Below are 23,104 nucleotides of genomic sequence, written 5' to 3' on the forward strand. Positions count from 1 at the left end.
CTTTTGTAAGAGTAAATGAAATGTGTTTTTTAAAAGCTGGAACTGTTGGAAACTTTCTTGAAATTCATTATTGGCCCAGACCTTAATGTGTAAAGATTGGTTCTCAAAAATCAGTTGTTTAACTGATATTTCCAGTTCTGAGGTGGCCACTAAATGCTGGGCATGTCCTGGAAAGGGCTGTGTTCTGTCAGTGACTGAGATGTCCATTGACTCAACAGAATGCCATCCAAATTGTTAATGGACTAGTTTCTGAGTATATTTATTTTACAGACAGCAGATTATCTGGTTTGGGCTTCCCTGATGGCTCCATAGTAAAGAATCTGCCTGCCAATGCCGAAGAGGTGGTTTCAGTCCCTGGGTGGGGAAGATCCCCTGGAGAAGGAAATGGCAACCCACTCCAGTATTCTTCCCTGGGAAATGCCATGAAAAGAGGAGCCTGGTGAGCTATAATCCATGGGGTTGCAAAAGAGTCAGACATGATTTAGCCACTAAACAACAACAAGAAGACAAGAACCATCCTATAAATGTGCAAGAAATTCCGGACAAACATTCTTTGGACAGGTTTTTTGTTTTTTTTTTTTTTGAGCAGAAAGAGGTAGAGAATATAAGTATTTCACTTCCTAGGCTTTTGGAGAGGAAAAATGAAGGCAATATTAAAAAACCCAGGAGTTTTGAGGCAAATGTAAAGGAAAGCTTTGAAACTGGAGATCTTAAACATGCTTGCTAAAGTATTGTTAAAAAGTACTGTTTAAATTAAGAAAGCAGATATCGACCTCACCTCTGACTTCTAAAAATACCTAGAGTTTGACTGATAAAACTTTGGGCTTTAATCTATATTGCTGCTAACTCGCTTCAGTCGTGTCTGACTCTGTGCAACCCCATAGACAGCCCATCAGGCTCCCCCGTCCCTGGGATTCTCAAGGCAAGAACACTGGAGTGGGTTGCCATTTCCTTCTCCAATGCATGAAAGTGAAAAGTGACAGTGAAGTCACTCAGTCGTGTCCGACTCTTAGTGACCCCATGGACTTGCAGCCCACCACGCTTCTCCGTCCATGGGATTTTCCAGGCAAGAGTACTGGAGTACTGGAGTAGGGTGCCTTCTCCGTTAATCTATCTTACTATGGCATGTCTAAAATTTCTGTTCAATTCCAACAACAAGGTATGTAGCCATTATAGCAGACTTTTGTTCAGTTTATTAACTTAGTGCAGAAACCTCTGCAGTAAGCGATAGCAACCATGCATAGGATAAATGATGGTTGAATGATGGAATATAAACGCTAAGCTAGAATATAGTTCTGGCTCTGCCAGTATATATTTTTGTGTAACCTTAGGTCAGTCACTCTACTTTTTTCTAAATTTCTTTTCTTACAGGGAGACAATCATAAAAATGACTGGCAACTACCACTTAACTGAGAGCTTTTTCTTTAAAGGGCTGATGATAAAAACCCGTTGCAAGGTCCAGCAAACCTCTTTCAGAGGAAACTAAACTTCTCGAGGACAGGGAACTTTTTTTTTTTTTAATTAGAAGCATCTTATTTGTATTTCTGTAATACAGTTTCTGGACTCTAAAAAGGTGTCAACAAATATTGTAAATTTATTAATATTATTAGGCAGATTGCAGTCTTGGCAGCCCACCACTGCCTCTTAAATCTCTTTTCTGTGATCCTTTCATACTTGGCATCTAAAAGGCTGCCGATCTTCGCTCTGTGATAGGTTCCCAAGGCATTTACTTAAAAATATCCAAGTCTGGAGAAGTCATTCTTGTCTTTACGGGCACCATTTCGCTTTCTCAAGGTATTGCACCCAGGCTTGGGATCTGGGTCCGGAGGCTACAGGGAAGAGTTCGGTACGGGAAGCTCATCCTCCCGCCCTCCGATTGGCTGACTCGCACTCCACTCACGCGGTTCGTGTCTCTGATTGGCCACCGTAGCACCCCCGCCTCGGCTCGCGACTACTTTGTGTGCCGGGGCGGCGCGCTCAGCTCCTCTGGCTCAGCTCGCCGTCAGGGCTGGACTGGGCTAGCTCTTCGGCCCACTGCTCTGCATCGCGGGCGCCAGGAATTTTCCCGAGTCCGAGCCGGGTAGGAAGCATCCTAGGGAAAAGCTCCCTCCTCCGCCCCATGTTCTCTTTCCCGTACTGAATAAACTTCCGCCTTGGAGGGGTTGTTGCAGCCGCGGGTCGGGGGGAGAGGCCAGGCACCGAACCCAGGCTCTCATGGGGGAGGGGTCTTTCTGTCCGGGCGAATGTGGAAGACCAGCTCTCACAAGATTAAACCGGGCTTCACTATTCGCATGGGAGTGCGATGCCATTCTATGATCGTGTTTTGCAAGCTGCAGTGGAGCGGCCAGACCTGCGCTACGGGGGCTGAGCAGCAGCGATCACTCCTAAAAAGTAGCAAGGAGCCTGCTTCGTATATCCAGTACCAGTGGTACTTAAGGGCCGCGGGCTGAACTGGCACGGGCCGATCCGTTTCCCGGCGGTTGAGAATACGGCATTCCCCGGAGGTGGCGCTCCCGGGAGTGGGGAAGCCCGGCTCCGCGCGCGCCTCCTTCAGCCTTTGGCCTTCAAGCGGTAGAGGGCGGCCTACACTCGTGTCGGAGTCAGCGCCCGTGCGCACAGCGTTGCCGACCCTGCTAGAAGGCTCCCCGTCCCGCTGTGGCCCGCGGCTCAGCCCGGCAGTCGGACGCTGCGGCTACGCGGTCCACGGGCGCGGCGAGAAGGGGGCGGGGAGAAGCCCTGGCACAGGCGGGGGTCGCCGTAGGAGGCAGTGGCCAGCGCATGCGCGCCTTCTCCCAGAAGCTTGGGACGCTGAGGGGGCGCGCGCTCCCATGCGCGCGGGCACGCTTGCTCTAGCCGAGGCTTCCCCGCCTGCGCTCGCGGTCAGAGCCGCTCAGGCGCGTGCGCGTGTTATCTCCGGTAGACCCGAGTAGCCCGGTTCTCTTGGCTCCAGGCCCCCGCCCCTCGCCGCCCCTCGGCCGACCCGTCCCCTTCCTCTCCTCGCGGAATGGGGCCGGCGCTGCTCGGGGTCGCGCGCCCGGGACCCGGCTCGCGCTCGGTCTCGCGCTGTCAGCGACTGCCTGGCTCGCGCCGCCTTGCGCTTTCCCTCAGTCAGTGGCGCCGAAGGCTCCGTTAAGCAGCGACGGCGGCGGTTCCTGTTTCCGTTTCTTCCTCTCCCTTCAGTAGGGAGTAGCATCCTCCACCCAGCCACCCCTCCCACTTCCCCAGCACGGGGCAGCTGCGGCTGAGGGCTGTAGCGGCGGCGGCTGCTGGGGAACGGCGGAGACCGCCTCTGCTCCCGCCTCGGGTAAGGGGGCGTTTGGGAGCCGGGCCCCGCGCGCCCCGGGGTCTGGAGGTGGGCAAGCGCGGGATCTCAGGAGGCTCCGGGAAGGTGCCTGCCGGCCGTCGCAGCTCTCTTTCCCCCGAGGCGACCCCCGGGCCTTTTGCTGCCACTGCTGCTGCTTATGCAGCGGCTCCGGGGAAAGTGGGGAGGGAGCCCCCGGGACCCTCTGATGGGTGCCTTTGCTTGGCCGCGGGGGTTGCGGGAGGTGGGGGCCGCGGCAGGGGACTAGGGACGCCTGCAGCTTCGGCCGGGGCGTGGAGCGGCTCGGCTGCTGCCCTCGGCGTCGCGCATCCTTGGTTAGGGCAGGGGCCGAAACCGAGGAAAGGAGATGGGGGCGGGGGTGGGAGGTGTCCCTCTTCTCTGCTCTTACCTGCCCTTTCTCCAGGAATTCGCTCTCTTGTGTCACAGACTGTGGGGACAAGCATGCTTGTGTGTTAAGGGCTTTCCTGAGGGGTTCTCCGGGAGGAAATTGGGGAGTGGACCCGTGCAAAGATCCGCTCCCGGCGAGGGGCCAGTGCCAGGGCAGTTTCACGGCTTGAGTGCCGCTGCACCCTCGTTTGACGTGGAAATGATGAGCTGGCGGCTTTAGAGCTCCAAACTTACTTGGGAAGGTTAAATGAGTTCTTAAATATTTATTTATTTAATCTCCAGTTAAAGGAGGTTTGTTCTGCAAGAGTGAGTGGGCTGTCGTGTGCAGCACCTGTTTTTTTTTTTTTCTCACAGTGAGGATTGCAATCTTCAGCCACACATAACGTCAGAGACGCAGTGTATTTCTTAAGTTAAATGGCAGTGTCATGGTTAGAATTTATCCCTGGTGAGCTTTAGCGTTTGAGTGAGGCCTTGGATAGAGCAGGGTGTTATTTCTTATTCCCATGTTTCGGTTAGTTTACAGTGGACTTAATCCAGCTCAAGAGTGTGGACCTAGGCAAGCCAGAATCTCCTGTAGAAACACCCCAAACCTCAAGGTAACGCAGACTAAATTTCGACAAAAGTTTTCTCTCAGTTTACAGTTAAACTCATCACAAGTAACTGAACTTTGGCTTGGTTCTCTTTAGAAACTGCAAGCAAGGTTTAATTGCAGTTTTTTGCTCCCTTGTTATTCTTGGGGATAAGTGCATATTTATTTTCTTGATTAACTTTTGTTTTTATGCATATTTATTTTAAAGAAAGCATCATGTAGAAAACTTTTTAGAAGAGAGATTTGCAGTATTATAGAGTTATGCTGAAGTAGTGGAGTAAGTTGTATTCTCTCTTGAAAGTAACTTAAAATTAACCTGAAATCCTATGATGTATAATAAAGCCTTGTACATTGCTAGCCTTGTGAAATATACCATAAAATGCACATAGTAAATCTTCGTTTGATTTATACCTACTACAATAGTAAGGATAAGGTGGGAATTCAAAGATTAGAAATTATGATTTTATAGCTTAGTATGTAAAAATGCAGGGTGTTAGAAATGAATAGGATTTAAGGAACATAGAAGGGTGGTTTGGAGGCGTGAATTTTCCTTTTCCTGCTTTATAAACTGAGAATTCTACTTAAATTGCTGAACAGCTGGAATGAAAGTTGCATAGATAGCAGAAACAGATGCAAAAATGTGTTTTTGATTAAGTAGTCAGTTAACATGAAGAATATCTTGTGGTTTATTAAGACAGTGATTCAAAATAATTTACATAAAACATAGCATTATATAGATTGTACTTTAGGATGTTCTTAAATTGAAATAGACACTTAAAGTTGTTTTCCTTCAAGTCAGTTTTGAGAGATAGAATTGAAAAACAGCAACTTAGATTACATTCTGCAGTGTTTGGTTACAAGTTTTAACTAGTTATTTTAAGGCATTGGAGTGTCTTTAAAAGTGGTGAATTGTTAAATCACTAGTGGCTTGGAAAAACTTGTGTTCCTTGTTTATTTTTTTAAGTGCCCGTTATATCAGTAGGTTGGTCTGGAGGGGGAGCTAGTGCCAAAGCAAAGCATGGCTTAATATATGTTTGAACTTTTTCAAACACCCCAAACCAGATTTTTATGACCAGAAGAAAGAGAAATTTAATTTTTAGTTAAAGGAGTAAAGGAATTGATAATGAATATATATCTTATCTGTCAATAGTTACTTGTGGAGTATATATATTGTATATTACAAATTAGTTTTTTTCGTGATCTGAAAATAAATGCATAAGGTTTGTTGAATTTCTCATTTTAAACCTCTGAAAGTTGGTCCCCAAACTTAGGGTATATGATGACAGATTCTTAAACTTACTACGCATTGCATCAGAAAGGAAGCAGTATCTGTTAACCCTTTGTGCATGTTGTATCTTCTTAAGTTTTTTCTTTATAATATCTATAGTCCTAACATTTCAAAAGAGCTTCAAGTAGAGTCTTATAAGAGCAAAGATATCAAGCATGTAGTATTTAGCTAGGTATTTATCAATAGCTAGGTATTTATTGATCAATAAATACCTAGCTAGGTATTTATCAAAAGTAAAGGTAATTGCAATAAAAAAAATGGGTCCTTTAAACATCTGGAGATCTGGAAAGCAGGATCCCAAGGTCACTTCTTAACATCTCTCTCCTGCAATATAATGCAGTGAGTCCATCTGATCTGTGAAATTGAACTTGTGCATTTGAATATGAAGCAGTAATTTTTTTGATCTGTGGCACTTTATTTAGGTTTCTGAACTGCAATCAGTTTTGATTTTACTTCTTACGGTTCACATATTCTTCCAAATTAGAGGTTAGGATTGATTGTGTGTATATTAAAATCAGAATATTTTAGTTTTCTGAGGGTAGTAGTTGGGCTGTTCTCCGTTGCTATTCATTGTGTAAATAGAATTTCGGTGGTGGTAAAATAAAAAAGTAGATTCTTTGAAAGGAATGAAAATATCTGTGAGATACAGAATAGTGAGGTGTTTACTGTTTTTAAAAAGTTAATGCTATAAATTAATCAGTTTAAGATATTCTAGAATATTTTCATATATGTTTTTCATTTCTTTAATGGTTCTTTTTAATTCACTGCACATTATTAGTAAATCTCTTGGTTTAATTAAATGGTGAACATACCCATTTCATATTATAGCACACTTATAAAAGTAAAAGCATTTTCATTTCATAATCATAAAAGCAAATGTAAAAATAAACATGAAATTAAATTTCTTTACTTAAAACAAAATTGAGATTCTAAGCAACTCTGAAACCAGCATAATTTTTCTACTCAGGCATCAATACTAGTCCTATTGGTACTTTGCAAATGAGATATATCAATCTCCAGTCTTCTGTAGTCAACAGTAGTATTGTAGATATAGGATTTAGAGGATAAATACCAAGTTTCCCTTGGTTCTCCTGTTGATGATTCTCTGGCTTATATTTCTGTACCATATAGTATATGGTTTTGCAGTTTGAATTGATATTGAATTGTACTATTGAATTGTAGCTTGTTATAATGAAAGAAACATGTCTAAAAGTAAAGAATAATTACGACTGATTCTTTTAAAAAAGACCGTTTAAAATTCAGAGCAGAAGAAGGTTATATGGGTATATATGTATATAAATTTTTAACAGATTAGTCTCAAGTCTCAACCTTCCTCTCTCTCTACATTCTACTTTCCTGATTACATCTCCCCTTCTCCAACCATCCTCTATCATCCTGTGATTTTCTCTTTGGGATAATTAGGAATCAAACCAATAAAATGAACCATATCATTCACTTGGCATAGTTTTTTTCTTCCTTGATTAAATGACTTTATATCAGTCTGTATAATATTTTAAAGATAAAGCCCATATGGACTTTATGCAGTACTCTAGATTTTTCTTTTAATGGAAGAAGAGCAAATATGGCCTGTGAATTATGCCGTGTATTTCAGTACAAGAGTTATTCATGCTCTTTATAGAAAGCAGAGCTATTGAGTTAATTTCATTAATTTTTTTTTAAGATACAGGCTTTATTTGCTAAAAACGCAGTACTACACTCATTTACTACTTTTAAAAAAATATCTTTTTGTGATAATTTTTTGTCAGAAAAGAACATGTGACAAGGAAATGTGTTGAATTTTAAGTTTAAAAAAATTGACAAATTGACAAATAAGGCTAGAACAGATGTAATTCAAACTTGCTTTTGCTATCATTCTCTTTTCTTTTGTATTGATTCTATAGTATAACTTCTTCACTTAAGCACTGGAATAAAGCTTTGAAGATCACTCCTGAAATGCTCTCCTGTATTTGTTGTATCTAAGAACTTGGGTTTTTTTTTTGGAAATTAAACTAATTCAGGGATAAACTGAATAAACATGATTTAACATATTTACGTTAAGAAGATCAGGCTTAATGTTTCTACTCGTCACAGTCTCAGTGACTGGTAGGTGTAAATAAGGTTCATATTAGAAAATAATAAACTATTGATGTTAATCTTTGATGTAAATGGGACATTAAGCTCATGTTTATTTTAGCATCTCAGTTATGAGAAGTGTTACATCATGTGAGTTGTAAATGCTGTAGCTTTCTGTTTGTAAATGAACACAAGTGAAGGGAAAATGGAAGGTTCTGTTTGATTTACCCCAAATATATAACTAAAATGAACCTGTTTTGTGTCTGTGTAAATCTTATTTTTTTAAGACTGTTACTGAACCATGAACGAGTTTTAAGTTTTTACTAATTTATGGCTGGCTGTTTATATCCCTTAAATGAGATAAATGCCGTTTAATATGACTTAATACCTAGAGCTTTAGAATAAATTTGTCTGTAGTAAAAATGGTATTTACAAACCATCAAGCTGTAAAAGCATCCCAGTGTTAATAAATGAGTTAATATTCCATAAGCTAGCTTTTAAAATAACTTTTATAGTTTTTAAGATTAATTTATTGTAATATCTTGATAAATAGTAAAGGTGGAAAAATATAGTTTTTAGCTTTTATATTTCATTCATTGTCTCAGCCTTAGGTAAGCTTGAGACCAGTGAGGTGGGAGACTGAGAGAGGGGATGTACTGGTTGATGAACCTTCTTTCTTTAGAGGTGAGGGAGATTTCTTTTTCAGTTTTGCCACTCCATCCACTCCCTTCATCTCCCTGTTTATCATCTGTCTTCTTTTCCAACAGCGGTGAAAAATCTGGGAGTTTGCCACCTTTGCAGGATTTTTTTTTTTTTTTTCTTTCTTAGAGTTCATAGAATATTTCCTGGTAGAACATTAGCTTTTATGTTAACAATAATTTTATTATAATGGCCTCATTCTCTTGCAGCAGTAGGCAAGAGACTGGAAGAAATTCAGGTTGATGTGGGGTTTAATTATTGAAAGTCACTCAGTTGTGTCTGACTCTTTGCAACCCCATGGGCTATATAGTCTGTGGAATTCTCCAGGCCAGATTACTGGAGTGGGTAGCTATTCCCTTCTCCAGGGAATCTTCCCAACCCAGGGATGGAACCCAGGTCTCCCCCCATTGCAGGTGGATTTTTCACCAGCTGAGCCACCAGGGAAGCCCAAGAATACTGGAGTGGGTAGTCTATCCCTTTTCTAGTGGATCTTCCCGACCCAGGAGTTGAACTGGCGTCTCCTGCATTGCAGGTGGATTCTTTACCAACTGAATTACCAGGGAATCCCAATTCATTATTAATCATTTATTAATGATTTTGTATAAAAAGGGATATGGGAGGTGTTAGTTCATTGTTAGGAGTCCTGTGTCAGTCATATTATTGTTCTGCTTACTGTTAAATACATGGCAGTCCCTTCTTCTATTTCTTGAAATGCAGTCTTATGCCTTCTCTGTTATTTCTGTCGTCGTCTATGGAGTTTCTGACTACACGGAATTTGCTTTTTAGAATGTCTCTTTACCTCCTTTGTCTGCCTCATTTGAATAATTTAATGTTAAAAAAAACAAAAACAAAAACTAACAAACCCAAACAGTAGGAACCTATGTCCACTGAAGAGAACAGCTCTGAAACGAAAATGGACAGTAATGTTCTCCTTTCATGGGAGTAGTTTTAGCAGATTTAAGCCAGTTACTGTGGAATATTCACAAGGAGAAAGTGTATATTTGATGATTAGGGCCCTAGTCATTAGAGATCTGACTGATTCAATTTCTCTAACATATGGAATTGTACCTGAAAGAGATATATTCAGTAGAGATTGTAATTTTTTTTTGTATGTATTGAGTTTTGTGAGTAACTACTTAATTCAGTCAGTTACCAAATGACAAAAGGTTGTAATTTTGAGAAAAATATATTCTTTAAAATTAGAACTTAAGCCAGGGTAAATATTTTGTTTTCTTTTTGCAAGTTTCAAATTTTTCTTTATCTTTTAGAAAGTTATTGAAATTTTAGGGTTTAGAAGGTGGTAATTAAAGCTCTTGAGTCAAAAAGTCTTTAGCATTGGTGAAATAAGCCTCAGTGGCATGAGAAAGGTAGATTTACTGAGTAATTCTGACTGCTTCCTCTAACATGATTATGCACATCTGGGCCTTCACCAGTTAGAACTGTTTGTTTATAAGATCCAAGCAGTAGATTACCAGCTTGATACTTACAGGTGTAAAGCATTCATAGAATGAATGATATAATGTTATTTTTAATTTGTAAGTAAATGAGGACTATGCTTCTTGTGCTGAGTAGGCTAAAGAGTTGTATACCTAATAAGGATGTACAAATAATAAACTAAAGAAACTTGCTAATATGCAGTTAGGAATGGTTCCTGTTATTAGTGTTTATAATGGCACAAATTATAATGGTGAAAATGAAATCAACGAAGAACTCTGTCTTGGAGCAGTTTGTTAGATAAGAGCACATTCTCTGTTCTATAACTGTCTGCAGAAGTTCACTTAGAGCCATGCAGAATCCTACCTAAAAGGAAATAATGATCAACAACTAAAGTGTTTTTGCAGGAAATGTGCATGTTTTTTCTGTGTATATTTGCGCAGTGCCTGTCACCTTCTCTTTCCGTATCAAATATAAGGTTAGAAAGTAAGGTATTTAACTTTAGAAAAATCTGAAGGGAAAAGGATCTGAAGTTTGGAAAAGGCTGGTTTCTTCATGTTTTAGTACTTCTTTTTGACATAAAATTTTCGGAGAGCTCCACAGTTGTGAAGCTAAAATCTGAGTTCTTTCTTAGTAATTTTTTGGATTGCTTTATTGAAGTTTATTGGACAGGGAGGCCTGGCATACTCCGGTTCATGGGGTTGTAAAGAGTTCGACATGACAGTGACCGAACTGAACTGATTGAAGTTTAATTTGTATATCATAAAATTCACAATTCAAATTTTAGTAAATTTATATAGTTGGTGTCTCAGTGGTATAGAATCTGCCTGCTCATGCAGGAGATGTTGTTCAGTCCCTGGGTTGGGAAGACCCCCTGGAGAAGGAAATGGCAACCCACTCTAGTATTCTTGCCTGGAGAATTCCATGGACAGAGGAGCCTGGTGGGCTACAGTCCATGGGATTGTGACTTCGTGACTAAACAAAAATAATATAGTCGTACAACAGTTATCACAATCCAATTTTAGAACATTTTTGCCTCCAGAAAGTGCCCTCTTGCCCGTTAGCCCAACCCCTATTCCTGCCCTCAGCTCCAGGCAACCACTTGTCTGTATTTTGTCTCTGTAGTTTTGCGATTTATAGAAATTAGACATTAATGGAGTCATATAGTAAATGGTCTTTTGTTTCTTGGCTCTTTTCATTTAGTATGGATTAAGAATGGATAAAGTAGAAAAACTTTAAGCTTGGAATCTAGAGACCTGGATAGGAGTATTATCTCTGCCACCCAGATGTATAAACTTGGGTAAGCTATTTGCCCTCTCTGGGCCTCTGCTTCTTTCTCCATCAAGTGAATTATTTTGATTTTCTTCTAGTTTGGTTTTCACACCTTGGTAGACATTCACTGACCTTTCCCTGGAACATACCTTAACTCTTTCCCTTAACACTTTATGTCTGCATACGTTTTTTCTGAATCAAAAACAAGGCTTATGGTCTTAAGAGGTGACTCAGCAATGGACAAATATGAGACTGCCTTGAAGCATCAGGATGACTGATTAAACCTTTTCTTGGGCATTTTTTAGTTCATATGTACAACTTGAGAATAGGGATAGTCTTAATTGCTGAGTTAATAATTAAGACTTTTGAAGAAAATAAAAGCAAAGTTGAATAATTGTCAGAGGTAGGGCTTTAAAAGTGATGGAAGCTTCTTAGGAACGTAGGAAAAAATTACACTTTTTAGTTATTTTTTCTTCTGGAAGTAGAAAGTGGAGTAGAGCATTTTTAGTTAAGTTTGAGCCAAATTGGGCTCCAGGAAGAAGAGCCAAAGGAGATATATGGCTACTGTTGGGAAGACTGTCCTAGGGCTCATCTGGAGGCAAAGCTGACAGATAACATTCAGGTGACAAATTAGGGGAAAAATATGTATATAGGGAATTAAAAATTAGGGGTGTGCATGTGTATACGTATGTGTAGCAGGTATAGACCACAGACTGAGAAGGCTGGTATCAGGTATATGCCAAGGGTGTAATTTTCAGTGTAGTATAGTAAAAGATAGGGCATTGAAAAATAACTAGCTAAATTTAAAAATGAGAGTGCTGTGACTACTTTTAAATATTCAATAATTTTGACTTTTAGAAACTATCAGAGGTTCTTATATCATCTGCAGTAGTAGGAAGTATGGCTATTAAATGATTGAACCTTTATTTTTATCCAACATAGTAGAGTATACGAGTGGTGACCTACAAAGCAGGCCTTGTAGAGGAGGGGAATGTAGCTGTAAATATATTTTACTGATGCTGTCATTAGAGCAGCATAAAAAAATCTGTTCATGCTTTATAGTCACACTTTTTGCTTGAAATGGTATTTTTATTTTAAATAAATTGTCTTATGATAACCAAATATATCCCCAAATCAAACCTGTATTAAGTGAAGATTTTTCACTTGATAGTATTATAAAGGTTGTGTTCAGACTTTAAAGGAGTTCCAAAAGTAGAATCCCAAAGCTTATTGTGCAATGGCAGCATTCTAGGAATAAATTTAAAGCTTTCTAAGGTGACTGTTTTTATGACAATAATATTCTTTTGAATATATGCTATACTACGTATTTTTAAAATGTCCCACTGAAATTGTGACCTCATGGACTGTAGCCTACTGGGCTTCTCTGTCCATGGGATTCTCCAGGCAAGAATACTGGAGTGGGTTGCCATTTTCTTCTCCAGGGGATCTTTCCCACCCAGGGATCGAACCCGGGTTTCCTGCATTGTAGGCAGATTGTTTATTATCTAAGCCACCAGGGAAGCCCACATATAAAATACCTAAATATAAATTATGTAATTGAAAAAATTTCAGTGTAAAGGAAGGGGAAACTTCTTTCTATAACTTATGAAGCTTTAAAATGTTAAGGATAATCATCATTCATATTTTACCAGGGAATTTTAATTTTCAATCATAATAATAAGTGACAGCTGTCAGAAGGTATAGCCATTTCTACATTTAGAATTCTTTTTCTTTATACGAAAGAAAGTGAAAGTGTTAGTTGCTCAGTCATGTCTGACTTTTTGCGATGCCGTGGACTGTAGTCCTACAGGCTTCTTGGTCCATGGCATTCTCCAGGCAAGAAAACTGGAGTGGGTTGCCATTCCCTTCTCCAGGGGATCTTCCTGACCGAGGGATCAAACTAGGGTCTCCCACACTGCAGGTAGATTCTTAACCATCTGAGCCACCAGGGAAGCATAGTTCTCTCAAATACTTGTCCTTAAGAAAATAGCTACTAGGGATTTGTTGAATAATCAGATACTACTTTGATATTTAAGCAAAACACCAAGCTAGACTAGGAACATTAAAGCAATAAAAATGATTAATTTCTAAGTTTTAATAAATTCTTAAAGGGTGCTGCAAAATACTTAACATTTGTTTAACAATTCTTTTCTGACTGACTTCCTACAGGGGCTCTTTCAGACCTTTTCTACCTCTTTCCTAGCCTGTAATGGTATACTGCTCTCGGACTTTGCAGGTTATTTCACTTGCCTTTTTTTTTGAAAAGCGTAAGACCGTTAAGACCATCAAACAGAGGCTTCCTCAGCTTTGCTTTTCTTTATCAGTAAATTGTGTAATTTCCCCTCCCCTGTACCATTTGGTGTCAGGGATGTGTCCTTTAGGCTTTCACGACTACTTCATGACCATTTGTATCCCAGCTACTCTTTAGAATGGGGCTTTTCTGGTGGCTCAGTGGTGAAGAATCTGTCTGCAATACAGGAAATGCGGGTTTGATCCCTGGATTGGAAAGATCCCCAGGAGAAGGAAATGGCAACCCACAGCAGTATTCTTGCCTGGAAAATTCCATGGACAGAGGAGCCTTGTGGGCCACCGTCCATGGGGTCACAAAGAATTGAGCATGACTGAGCTACTGAGCACACAAGAGATTAAAAACAAAATTCAGTGTCGAACATTCTGTAACAAGATGAAGCTGTGCTTGTTCAAGTACCTTTAGAATATATAGGTGCATTAAGTTCATTCCTTTATCATTTTAATTTCAGTTTCTCCTAACAGCATCTTTACTGGCCTAAAAAAAAAAAAGGCAACAACAAAACCCCAAACCACTTTTCCTTATTCTTTCTGCCACTTCCTCCATCCTCTGTTCCCTGCCCCCGACCCCAACTTCTTTTGGTGTTACCCACAACCCAAAGTAAAAGCAGTATGTCTCTTGTTTTAATTGTTCTACCTTCTTTTTCAGTAAAACTATTCTCCTTGTCTTTATTAATGACCTTCTGAACTGCCAAACAGAGGCATTTCTAGTATTAGTTTTAGCTTTTTAATTTTTCAGACAGTGTAAATCCCTTCTCCTGATTTTCCTTATAACTCAGTAGTCCTGGTTCTCCTATATATTCTAGAAACTCTTCTTTTCATTCACAAGGTCAACTTCTTTATTAAGTATTAACCTTATACATTTTTCTTAATCTAGACTTTTTTCCTTGTGATGTTACAGTGTTTTTTAGCTTCAGTGAATACCTCTTTCAGACAACTCCCAACCATACGGAAGCTGCTTGACTTTCAGTTTCCAGCTTGAGAGCGCCACCTGTTTGTTATTCCATCAAGCTCAGTGTACTCAGTTCTGAGTTTCCTCTCATCCAAACTGTATTATTCTTTCTAACTTCCCTTTCTCTATTATTGGCTCATCCCTCTCATTGTCCAAACTTGAACTCTGAGTTGTCTTTGAATTCCCTCCCCATCAGATCCTTTCCATTGTCAAGCTGTAAATTCTGTTACTACAGTGTTTCTGTACTTCATCTGCTCTATTCTATTTCCCTTTTTTTAACTACAGAAATTTAAGTTCTCATTACTACTAACATAAATAATTACAATTTTGTAATTGCTGTAAAAGAGGGAGAGGAGGAAGAGGCAGTTCTACTAGGATATGATCGGTAGGGAAAGAAAGTGACATTTAAGCTTAGCACCAAAGAATAAGTAGGGAAATTCTAGGCAGGCAAACTGAATAAAGACTTAATCAAAGTTTATTGTATGTTGTCAGCTCATAAGATTTTTGCTTTAATCCTTACTGCATGTGGGTGTTTTTCCTATTGGCACGTGCTGTTGCCTTTCTTCAGATATTGAAGATCCAGAGAATGAATAATGTAAAACCAGAGTGACACAAAATAATGTATATCTTATATTACCTAGCTTTGAGTGAGCAGAGTGGTAAAAATGTAAAGGGGTGAAAAGTGACTACCGTTTGCACTGATGACTAGAAGCTGTCTTGAAGGTCCCTGACACTTGGAATGTAAATCTTCAATGGGCAGCTGTTTTCAGTCTACCGTTGATCTTAAACAACTCAGGTTGGAACTGTCCAGGTCCACTTATACATTATATTTTCAGTAGTAAATACTACAGTACTATAAGGTCTCTGGTTGATTGAATTTGTGAATGTGGAGGAACTGCAGTTACCAAGGGCTGACTATAAATTACACTTGGATTAACCCCTACACATTGTTCAAGGGTCAGATGTAACTCCATATGGCTTTATTTTTATTTTTGCCTCTTTCCACACATGTTTGATTGCCCTGTAGTAGGACTTGGTAATATCTTTATATTAATAGCCACTAATAACAAAAGTAAATTAACTGAGGGTCACAGCAAGTAAAGAAATGATTTACTATTTCTGTTCCCTTAGAGAAGCAAGATGTTTTGTGCTTTTCAAATGGGAAACACTGAAAATAACAACAATTCTAAAATGGTTAAACCAAAATGTGACTTTTGGACTTTGCAAGTAGAACAACCTAGACAGCATATTAAAAAACAGATATTACTTTGCCAACAAAGGTCCATGTAGTCAAAGCTATGGTTTTTTCAGTAGTCATGTATGGATGTGAGAGTTGAACAATAAAGAAAGCTGAGTGCCGAAGAATTGATACTTTGGAACTGTGGTGTTGGAGAAGACTCTTGAGAGTCCCTTGGACTGCAAGGAGATCCAACCAGACCATCCTAAAGGAATCAGTCCTGAATATTTATTGGACGGACTGAGGCTGAAGCTGAAACTCCCAGTACTTTGGCCACCTGATGCGAAGAACTGACTCATTGGAAAAGACCCTGTTGTTGGGAAAGATTGAAGGTAGGAGGAGAAGGGGACGACAGAGGATGAGATGGTTGGATGGCATCACCGACTCAATGGACATGAGTTTGAGTAAACTCTGCGAGTTGATGATGGACAAGGAGGCCTGGCGTGCTGTGGTTCATGGGGTTGCAGGGAGTCGGACATGACTAAGCGACTGAACTGAACTGAGAATGGAGGTAGAGCAGTCCAGGAACAGCCAGATCGAAAAATTTAAATGTCTTCCGGATATTCTCCATTTCTTGACTTCTTTCTTTGTGTTGGTCTTATTATCTGCTTATGTTAGAAGGCTTTTTTCAACAGAAATGTATGGACTCAGACTACTGAGAACTTAAATTTCTGAAGGAGGACCTATAATTGGACCCATCCTTGGAGAATTGTCATTGTCACCAGAACCACATAAAGTGGCAGAGGGTCAGTTCCCCAAAGGATGGGAATACTATAAACCAGAGAAATGGGAGAAGGAATGAGAAGTAAGCAAAAACCATCTATAGTCATTAGGAGGAGGAAAGGAAGGGAGTAGGAGATACAGGGAAAGGAAAATGCATATACAGGAGAGAGAAGCCAGTTAAGGGAAAAGAACTATTACTAGTTGAGAGTTTACTGTGTGCTAAGCCTTGGGTTCCCCTTCATGGATCACAACCTTGTTGTAACTAAGGGGATTGCATACCTCAGTGATGCTATGAGCCATGCCATACAGGGCCACCCAAGACGGACTAGTCATAGTGAAGAGTTCTGACATAGTGTGGTCCACTGGAGGAGGAAATGGCAACCTGTTCCAGGATTCTTGCCTAGAGAACCCCATGAACAGTATGAAAAGGCAAAATGATATGATACCTAAAGATGAGACCCTTGCTGAAGATGAGGAAGCGTGGTGTCCAGTATGCTGAGGAAGAGCAGAGGGCAATTGCTAATAGCTTCAGAAGGAATGAAGTGGCTGTGCCAAAGTGGAAACGACACTCAGTGGTGGTTGTATCTGTTGGTGAGAGTAAAGGCCAATGATGTAAAGAACAATATTCATAGGAACGTGGAATGTTAGGTCCGTGAATAAAGGTAAACCAGACGTGGTCAAGCAGGAGATGGCAAGATTGAACATTGACATCTTAGAAATCAGTGAACTAAAATGGACGAGAATGGCAAGTTTAATTCAGATGACCATTATACCTACTACTGTGGGCAAAATCCTTTAGAAGAAGTGGAGTAGTCCTCATAGTCAACAAAAAAGTCAGTACTTGGGTGAAATGCAGTACTTGGGTGAAACCTCAAAAACAACACAGTGATCTTGGTTCATTTCCAAGGCAGCATCACAGTAATCCAAGTCTATGCCCTAACCCCTGATGCTGAAAAAGCTGAAGTTGATGAGTTCTATGAAGACCTACATACAACACTTTCTAGAACTAATACCAAAAAAAAAAAAGATTCCCTTTTCATCATAGGGGATTGGAATGCATAAGTAGGAAGTCAAGAGATACCTGGAATAACAGACAAGTTTGGCAAATGAAGCAGGCAAAGGCCAACAGAGTTTTGTTAAAAGAACATGCTGGTCATAGCAAACACCCTTTTCCAACAATACAAGAGACAGCTCTATACGTGGATGTCACCAGATGTCAATACTGAAATCAGATTTCTTCCCTCGTGGCTCAGTGGTATAGAACCCACCTGCCAGTGCAGGAGGTGTGGGTTCAGTCCTTAGGTTGGGAAGATACCTTGGAAAAGGAAATGGCAACCCACTCCAGTATTCTTGCCTGGGGAATTCCATGAACAGAGGAACCTAGAGGGCTTCCATCCATGGGGTTGCAAAAGAGTTGGACACGACTTAGCACCTAAATAGCAGCAACAGTGTTCTTTGCAGCTGAAGATGGAGAAGCTCTGTACAGTCAGCAAAACAAGACCTGAAGCTGACTGTGGCTCAGATCATGAGCTCCATATTTCGAAATTCAGGCTTAAATTGCAGAAATTAGGGAAAACTACCAGGCCATTTGGGTAAGACCTAAATCAAATCCCTTATGATTATACAGTGGAGGTGATGAATAGATTCAAAGGATTAGATCTTGTAGACAGATCAGGTAGTGTGCCTGAAGAACCGTGGTAGAGGTTTGTAACACCGTACAGGAGGCAATGACCAAAACCATCCCAAAGAAAAAGAAATGCAAGACAAAGTGGTTATCTGAGGAGGCTTTACAAATAGCTGAGGAGAGAAGAGACATGAAAGGCAAGGGGCAAAGGGAAAGATATACAGGACTGAATGGAAACTTCTAGACCAGAGAATAACAGGAAGAGAAAAGAAGCCCTTCTTAAATGAACAATGCAAAGGGATAGAGGAAAACAATAGAATGGGAAAGACTAGAGATCTCTCCAAGAAAATTGGAGATATTAAGGGAACATTTCATGCAAGGATGCGCATGATAAAGGACAGAAAACTACTGCACAACTGCACTCATCTCATGTGCTAGTAAAGTAATGCTCAAAATTCTCCAAGCCAGGCTTCAGCAATATGTGAACCGTGAACTTCCTGATGTTCAAGCTGGTTTTAGAAAGGGCAGAGGAACCAGAGATCAAATTGCCAACATCCGCTGGATCATGGAAAAAGCAAGAGAGTTCCAGAAAAACATCTATTTCTGCTTTACTGCCTATGCCAAAGCCTTTGACTGTGTGGATCACAATAAACTGTGGAAAATTCTTTAAGAGATGGGAATACCAGACCACCTGATCTGCCTCTTGAGAAATCTGTATGCAGGTCAGGAAGCAAGTTAGAACTGGACATGGAACAACAGACTGGTTCCAAATAGGAAAAGGAGTACGTCAAGGCTGTATATTGTCACCCTGTTTATTTAACTTATATGCAGAGTACATCATGAGAAACGCTGGACTGGAAGAAACACAAGCTGGAATCAAGATTGCCGGGAGAAATATCAATCACCTCAGATAAGCAGATGACACCACCCTTATGGCAGAAAGTGAAGAGGAACTAAAAAGCCTCTTGATGAAAGTGAAAGAGTAGAGTGAAAAAAAAAGTTGGCTTAAAGCTCAACGATTCAGAAAACAAAGATCATGGCATCCGGTCCTATCACTTCCTGAGAAATAGATGGGGAAACAGTGGAAACAGTGTCAGACTTGATTTTTTTTGGGGGCTCCAAAATCACTGCAGATGGTGACTGCAGCCATGAAATTGAAAGACGCTTACTCCTTGGAAGGAAAGTTATGACCAACCTAGATAGCATATTGAAAAGCAGAGACATTACTTTGCCAACAAAGGTCCGTCTATCAAGGCTATGGTTTTTCCTGTGGTCATGTATGGATGTGAGAGTTGGACTGTGAAGAAGGCTGAGTGCCGAAGAATTGATGCTTTTGAACTGTGGTGTTGGAGAAGACTCTTGAGGGTCCCTTGGACTGCAAGGAGACCCAACCAGTCCATTGGAAGGAATGATGCTAAAGCTGAAACTCCAGTACTTTGGCCACCTCATGCGAAGAGTTGACTCATTGGAAAAGACTCTGATGCTGGGAGGGATTGGGGGCAGGAGGAGAAGGGGACGACAGAGGATGAGATGGCTGGATGGCATCACTGACTCGATGGACGTGAGTCTGAGTGAACTCCGGGAGTTGGTGATGGACAGGGAGGCCTGGCGTGCTGCGTTCCTTGGGGTCGCAAAGAGTCGGACATAACTGAGCGACTGAACTGAACTGAACTGAAGTAGAAGAGATTAAGAAGAGGTAGCAAGAATACACAGAACTGTACAAAAGAGGTCTTAATGACTTGGATAACCATGACAGTGTGGTCATTCACCTAGAGCTAGACATCCTGGAATGTGAGGTCAAATGGGCCTTAGGAAGTAGTACTACCAACAAAGCTAGTAGAGATGACAGAAATCCCGCTGAGCTATTTAAAACGCCCCAAAATGACACTGTTACAGTGCTGCAGTCAATATGTCAGCAAATTTGGAAAACTCAGCAATGGCCAGTTCAATTCAGTTCAGTCGCTCAGTCGTGTCCAACTCCTTGCTACCCCATGGATCATGGCATTCCAGACCTCCCTGTCCATCACCAACACCCGGAGTTTACTCAAACTCATCTCCATTGAGTCGGTGATGCCATCAAACCATCTCATCCTCTGTCGTCCCCTTCTGCTTTCCTCAATCTTTCCCAGCATCCCGGTCTTTTCCAGTGAGTCAGCTCTTCGCATCAGGTGGCCAAAGTGTTGGGAGTTTCAGCTTCAACATCAGTCCTTCCAATGAACACTCAGGACTGATCTCCTTTAGGATGGTCTGGTTGGATCTCCTTGCAGGCCAAGGGACTCTCAAGAGTCTTCTCCTATACCACAGTTCAAAAGCATCAATTCTTCTGCGCTCAGCTTTCTTTATAGTCCAACTCTCACATCCACACGTGACTACTGGGAAAACCATATCCTTGACAAGATGGACCTTTGTTGGAAAAGTAGTGTTTCTGCTTTTTAATATGCTGTCTAGGTTGGTCATAACTTTCCTTTCAAGGAGTAAGCATCTTAATTTCATGACTGCAGTCACCATCTGCAGTGATTTTGGAGCCCAGAAAAATAAAGACAGCCACTGTTCCCACTGTTTCCCCATCTATTTGCCATGACGTGATGGGACCAGATGCCATGATCTTTGTTTTCTGAATGTTGAGCTTTAAGCCAACTTTTTTACTCTCTCCTTTCACTTTCATCAAGAGGCTTTTTAGTTCTTCTTCACTTTCTGCCCTAAGGGTGGTGTCATCTGCATATCTGAAAGTTATTGATATTTCTCCCGGCAATCTTGATTCCAGCAATGGCCAGAGGACTGAAAAAGGTCAGTTTTCATTTCAATTCCCAGGGCAATGCCAAAGAAAGTTCAGACTATTAATACCATACGGTTGTGTTCATTTCACATGTTAGCAAGGTAATACTTGAAATCCTTCAAGCTAGGCTTCAGCAATACCTGAACTGAGAACTTCCAGATGTACAAGCTGGATTTAGAAAAGGCAGAGGAACCAGAGATCAAATTGTTAACATTTGGTGGATCATGGAGAGAGCAAGGGAATTTCAGAAAAACATCGACTTCTGCTTCATTGACTACTCTAAAGCTTTTGACTATGTGGATCACAACAAACTGTGTAAAATTCTTAGATAGGATACTAGACAAACTTATCTGCCTCCTGAGAAACCTGTATGCGGGTCAAGAAGCAACAGTTAGAACCAAACATGGAACAATGGACTGGTTTGAAATTGGGAAAGGAGTCCATCAATGCTGTATATTGTCATCATGCTTATTTAACTTTTATATAGTGTACATCATGCAAGATAACTGGATGAGTCACAGCTGAAATCAAGATTGCTGGGAGAAATAGCAACAACTTCAGATATGCAGACGATACCACTCTAATAGCAGAAAGCAAAGAGGAAATAAAGAGTTTGTTTATTCATCTGTTTAGAAGTTTGGGTTGCTTCTAGTTCTTGGCAGTTATAAATAAAGCTGCTGAAAACATTTGAGAATAACTTCGTATGAACATGAATTTTCATTTCCTTTTGGTAAATACCTAGGAGTGGGATTGCCGAATCATATGGTAAGAGTATGTTTACTTTTATAAGAAACTGCCAAAATATTTTCTAAAGTTGACTTTACCATTTTGTATTCCCATGTTCAATGTATTTGAGTTCCAGTTGATCTTCATCCTTGCTAGCACTTGGTATTGTCAGTTTTTTTTTAGTTCTTTTCATAGATTTATGTCATTGTGCTTTTAATTTGTATTTTCCTAATGACTCATGATGCTGAGTGTATCTGTGCTTTAAAATGCATTTCTTTAACCTTCTGAGAATGTGTATTTGTTTTTTAAAATAATGATTGCATTTTTTCCCAGAGTCATACAGTAAATGGCTCTGACAAGGCCTTTGATGAGCATTTGGGTTATTGCTCCTACATCACACAATCCAGAGGACACCATACACACACACACACACACACACACACACACACACACACACAGTGCTCTGTGGAGTTGTGCAGTGCAGCAGTCCTGGCTATATATTTACAGCTACTATCTTAAGTTATTGATGATTAGTTGCCGTGGAAAATTTGAGTAGTATCAACTGATGCATTTAAAAATAATTTTTCAGGGTTTCCCTGAAATGAAATTTTGTCCAGGAACAAGTTCTGAAAAAATGCCCTACAGGCAGTATGGCTAATGAATCAGACTTGGGAGATAGAAAGGTCTATTTCAAATTCTCAGCTCCTCCATTTACAGCATTTACAGTGACTTTGGGCATCTTATCTGGCTTCTCTGAAGCCATTTTTTTCCAGCAAAACAGCATTGATAATATCTCCCTTTTATAGATGATGTGATAAGAATTATCAGTAATGCATGCAAAATACCTAATACAGGGTCATTTCAGTTCAATTGCTCAGTCGTGTCCAGCTCTTTGCGACCCCATGAACTGCAGCATGCCAGGCTTCCCTGTCCATCACCAACTCCCAGAGATTGCTCAAACTCATGTCCACTGAGTCGGTGATGCTATCCAACCATCTCATCCTCTGTTGTCCCCTTCTGTAATCATGAGTGTGTTATAAAAAAGACTGAAATATAGCAACTATTTAGGGACTGAGAAATGCACTTTACTTGAGACAAGAAGATATGTGACTGAATATTTCTGGATACCATTAGTTCTGACCAGTGAAGTCAGGATATTTGAGGTACCAGTGAACTTTATAAGATTTTTCTAAACTTTATAATTTCTTGTTGTGATTCCATGGTGATTACAGTAAATCCTTAAAACAGCAAGCCAGCAGAACCAGGAAGATTCTGGATACAAAGAGAGAGGTTTACCAAACAGTAGAGTGAGTATGGAAAGGAGTTTAGGTTGAGTTTCTGGACCTGGGAAGTAACTTAAAAGTCTTAACTGTAGAAGAAGAGTCATAGTGTGATCTTGTTTGTTTGCTTGCTGGTTTTTTTGGTTTGGTTTTAAGCCATCTCTCTACCTGGGTGTTTTCTGTTAGACTTACTGGTTTCTACTTCTGTATAGTAAGGAGTTTTCACAACTTTGAGTCACACTGTTTGGGCTCACAGTTCTGTTACTTTCCAAGTGATTTCTTTTTTGGGGTAGCAATATGAGGAGGAGTAAGAAATAGCTTAAGAAATAGAATTAAAGGTCCTTCTCTTTCTCCATTTCTTGTCTCTCAGGTAATATTTCATTCTAGTCACTTTGTAGCTTAGAGAAGGAAGATT

At 40.5% G+C, this 23,104-nt stretch overlaps 1 protein-coding gene across 4 annotated transcripts in view; it reads left to right on the forward strand.

Moving 5' to 3' along the window:
* The first annotated feature begins 1,972 nt into the window (after nt 1–1,972).
* The window catches only part of FUT8 (fucosyltransferase 8), a 333,890-nt gene continuing 312,758 nt past the window's right edge, over nt 1,973–23,104 (forward strand). For 2 of the 4 annotated variants that reach the window (XM_027554345.1, XM_027554347.1), the window contains exon 1: nt 1,973–2,080. The gene's annotated coding sequence lies outside the window, so the exon portion shown is untranslated. Of the gene's footprint in view, nt 2,081–2,846; nt 3,305–23,104 lie in introns of those variants that run through there. The other 2 variants (XM_027554344.1, XM_027554348.1) reach the window with 1 other exon arrangement.

Source organism: Bos indicus x Bos taurus, chromosome 10, assembly GCF_003369695.1.
Source record: "Bos indicus x Bos taurus breed Angus x Brahman F1 hybrid chromosome 10, Bos_hybrid_MaternalHap_v2.0, whole genome shotgun sequence".
Lineage (NCBI taxonomy): Eukaryota > Metazoa > Chordata > Mammalia > Artiodactyla > Bovidae > Bos > Bos indicus x Bos taurus.